Source organism: Amphiura filiformis, chromosome 5 (assembly GCF_039555335.1).
Source record: "Amphiura filiformis chromosome 5, Afil_fr2py, whole genome shotgun sequence".
NCBI classification, from domain to species: Eukaryota; Metazoa; Echinodermata; class Ophiuroidea; order Amphilepidida; family Amphiuridae; genus Amphiura; species Amphiura filiformis.
The window spans coordinates 45573244-45578043 of record NC_092632.1 but is presented as its reverse complement, the minus strand read 5'-3'; positions in this window follow the sequence as shown (position 1 = coordinate 45578043).

Below are 4800 nucleotides of genomic sequence, written 5' to 3'. Positions count from 1 at the left end.
ATTGTAGCAGATGTAAGAGATATATAGAACATCTGTAAATGTTAGCCAAGTCTTTTGTATGCCATGGTATATATTAGTAGCGGTCAGTTGGAGGAAAGAGAGAACAAATTATACGCATGGAGCTTTTTTAGATGTCAAATTGTCAATTTTTGACCGCATGGTCTATTACAGATGAAATTGTATACTTATTTTGTGTTTAACACTGCTTCGATTATTATTATTATTATTATTATAATTATTATCTATAGTCAAGATGATATGAATAATTGACTAATTATTTAATCAGTTTTGAATATTTTTGCAAATTGTCATATGTCACATCACATTTTGGGGTTACATGTATAATATTCTGTCCTGAATTAGACTGAGGAAAACGGTTATGATTAGTAATTGAATTGGACACAACTGCAGAATCACCCCCTTCCCGGGCGGATGAGGACATGGGTCCATCCCAGAAGTTGCACAAAAGTTTGACAGTTGGTATACAGCTATGTGACTGTGTGAGGGTGCCAACCTACTCTTAATCATGGTTTCTTTGTTTCTTCACAAAATGGTTTCTACAGGGGAATGGCTTTACCCTACATGTGTAAGCTACAACTGCAAGTGATTAGTATTTGGAATCGACTGACTAGTCAAAATTGGAAAGCATGGCATGCAATAAATGTCTGGAATAGTGCTCAAATTGACATAATTGGACTTAAGGGTCGAACAAATTCTAATGGGATCAGTACAATTGTCAAAACCCTATGGAAGGTACAATACTACCCCCTGTCTAAAGAAGAGATTGCAAACAAGTTTAACATAATAGGAGAGAGGGAAAGAGAATCACGATAAGAATCATACGCATAAATGACAGGGATGGCGTAATGTTACTTGCACATTGTGACCATAAATAAGATAATTTCTAATCAGACAACGTCAATCGAACTGAAATAATATAACAATAAACAAAATGTGGTGTTATATATGTCATCTCAATGGAAAATTGTTTGAATCTAATTGTAGCTGCATTCAGTAAATACAGACAGGTCTGCGAGGGTACATTAATATTTTTATACTCGACAACCTGTTTTTGGACTAGCGTAGAAAATTGAAATCACTTGCCCCGTCAAAATACTAGATTCCATGTAAAAGACCCATATATACAAGTGATTACATAATAGGAAATAATTATGCAAATAATTGGGTTTTGTGGAACAAAACTAAGAACGTTATATTGTGTCCAATAATTGTGTTTGTTATGTTACATGTATACCAAGCTTGCCATGGAGTGAAGTCGGAAATACATGGCCTAATTGTCGCTTTGGCTCTGTTTGTCCCTGTATGTAATTAAACTTAGTAAAGGTATTAGGTATGTATGTCAAACAATTCACAAATAGTAGGAGGCCGGTCAAGTGCAGATCCGTCGGAAACCCTAACCCTAACCATTGAAATAAATGCTAACCTCATCGTGACATCATCCAAGTAGCAAAGTTCATTTCCCATTGAAAAAGCGTTATCAGACGGATCTGCAGTCGACCATTCTGGTAGTGTTTAGTAAGCCTTTTGCGAGTCTGACCCCATGCCATTATGTAAGAAAATATCTAGCAATATTGGTCCTCTATTTTAAAAATGTGATTAAAGGGAAAAGTGGATAATTTTGTAGCCAGTTGCAATTAAGTGATTTTGATGTCCATCTTCTTATTGCCAATGTAAATTAAGCAGGATTTACAATGACATTTGCACAAAGGTATAGGCTGGTTACAGCTCATGTATGGAGTTACTATGTTGCTTGTTTGTAATGTGTGTCTTGGTAATGTGCCATCAAAATGGTATTGTCAATTAAAGAGTTATCTAGTTAAAGGTTAGTTCCCCCTTTAGGAAGGTTTTTTGAAATAAATTGAAAAAATTATTTTACGAAATGTAAAATTATATGTGCAGCCTTATTATCTGGATCAATTTATAGCGTCACTCATCATTGCGTTCAGTCACAATGGTTCATAAGTCCGTAGGAGACAACTTTCAAACAGTACAGAAGGCCATGTGTTTATTAGGGCTACATATATCTCTTTACTATTTTACATTTCATAAAATATTTGTATCCATTTATTTCGAAAAGCATTTGGGGGAAGTTGTGGATCAAATATTTTAGGGACAATTAACATTATTACAAAGTGATCATGATGGGAAACCATCAAACTAACCATTTCAATCTAGGTGTGTGTTAACTGTGTTTGTGAAAGAAACTATGAGAACCTAATTTATTTTTGTATAGTATCCTTGCCTTTGGTTTTCCCATTTTAAATACATACCATATATTACCTGATGAGTCCTATAGTATATATAAGAGGTTGTGTAAGATGTGCATTGTTTTATTAATTACTATTTTTTGTCTTCAACATGTTGATAAATTATATTTTAAGCCACAAGCAAATGGAAATTACAAAAAATACAAGAATAGTAACATTTGGACATACTTTCTTGATTAAAAAAGGCAGAACTTTTCAAATCAAATCAAAGCATTTGCAGGGTAAATGGCATTTTGTTTGAATCACTGCCTTTGTTTTGTAATGTTTAATTTGTGTGGAGACTGAGTATACAGGGATGCCAGTTTTCAGGCAATCGCCTGATCTCCTACTTTTTGTTATTCCAAGTTTCCACACTTTTATTTATTTATCTTCAGCCCATTTTGAGGCCCAAATTCACATACTTTTTCAGGCTTTTCCTGCAAAGTCACTTCAGGCCACTGGCATCCCTGGGTATAAGACATGGCATTCCAATAACGGATAAATAATCTTGAAAATTGTTTTTTTGGGAAGTTTTACGAGTGTAAAGATAATGTTGTGTGTGGTCAAGAGCATCTGTAAAATAACAGTTTAATCAAGCTACAGTGCGTTTTAAAGTACAGTATTAGGGAAGTGAAGGTCAAGTTGTTATTTTGGTTCAGGTTTTTTAAACATCTTTCTGGTACATGCTGGGGCAGAGCTAAAATGGCAATTAAAAAAAGGCCCCCAAGGAAGAAACAAATATTTTCTTTTTAAAAGCAACAAAACAAAATCACAGCGCAAAATAGACCACTTCTTTAGAATTGTTGCAAAAGTGTACTTTTTGATGGTGTTGCACAGAGAAGGCCACTGTTTTAGAGCCTGTGTTGCACAATTGTATTTACAAGTTATGGCAAATTGTAAGAGATGTCGGCCTATAGCGTGGTTCGTCTCAAGTTTGGTAGTGACATATGACAGTGGCGTATTTTGCTGGGTGAAGTATTGAATCACACACACAAAGTTAATTGCGCAGAGCATATGCACACGTGCATAATCGTTCATGTCACTACTGAACTTGAGGTGAATCACAGTAGAGGTTTTAGTGGGAAATCTGCTGCACACACACAATCTGGCAACAGTGATGTGGGAATGTTGATGGTGGAAAGTTTTCTCATCTTGAGTAAGAGTTCAACAGGGCTACACACTGATCTGATTGACTAATAGTTATGTTCTATGCAAGAATTTTTTATTGCATTTGTGCCCCCATTTTGCTTGATTTTAGCTGCCATTTTCCTCTCATAAAAAATGGGCCAATCGCTTATTACCTACGCGACAAATGTGATGTCATGTAGCTACGTGCAAAGGTTAATATTCTTGGCCTTAAGGATGCACACAGGATCACTGAAGTGTTACATGGCCAAAATTGAGTTTTCATCATTAATGTCATCTTCAAACCGTATTTTATCTTGTCATTAATAGATTTTAAAGAAATCTTAAAATTTGAACCATAAGAAAAGCTATTTTAAAGACCCTTTTTCATTAAAAATTCGTCAAAATGCAAAAGCAAATAAATCATTGTTTTCCCGCAATTTATCGCGTTCTCGAAACGCGTACTGCGGCGTAAAGCTAGCAAAGACACGCACACATGATAAACTGGATGGGCGAGGTGATTGCTGATTGAGGCGCTGGAGTCGCCAATCGCGATAACTACCGTATTTTATCGTATTGATCTCTTCCAAGGTAGGTAAAGCTTGCACCATTGCATTATAAACTGCGGGCCGACAGACCACCACCGTCCCCATCCTAGAATCAGTAGGCCTACTCGATAAATTTCGCCAAAAAAAGTGCTGATATAGTGGTATAAATTATAGGTTTATTATATGAACATAATTTAGTGAATTTTTTGTTTGTTTTATTTTGTTTTTCAAGTTTCATTCTGAACTTGAAAAGATGAAATTTATATCTGTAAGAAGTAGTTACCCGTAAGAAGCCCTGTAATGATGACGCAATCTGGTAGATACGATAGAAAACGTAGGCCCTAAATATTTTGCTAGTAGGCTAGACTTAGCCATTACATCATTAGGCTTATTGTTTTATGTTTAAAAATTTGTTTTATTTCATTCATTCATTCATTCATTCATTCATTCATTCATTCATTCATTCATCATTCATTTCATTGTTATTATTTGATTTACCAAGTTGGTGTAGTTGGTCAAGAATATAGGCCTATTATATTAGCTTATAATTATGCAGTCCCAGCCTTGGTTCGGGGGCCTCTGCGGTCGTTCAGTCTCGTCTTAATTTTGAAGACCATAAAAATAGGCAAGCATTTACTTCGGTAGGCCTATATTAGATACCTAAGGCCCTGAATAATGTTTCAAAGTGTTATTAAAACACGGATTTAAGATTCGTTTTCAAACGTTCTCTCTCCTGATTGATTATGATTGCAATAAAAGCTTTTGGTTTTACAACACTTTTTGCGAATGTTTTGGCCGAATGCCTTTTTATTTGCAATGTTTGCCTGGTTTTCAACTTTCACGCTTATAATGTTTTCTGC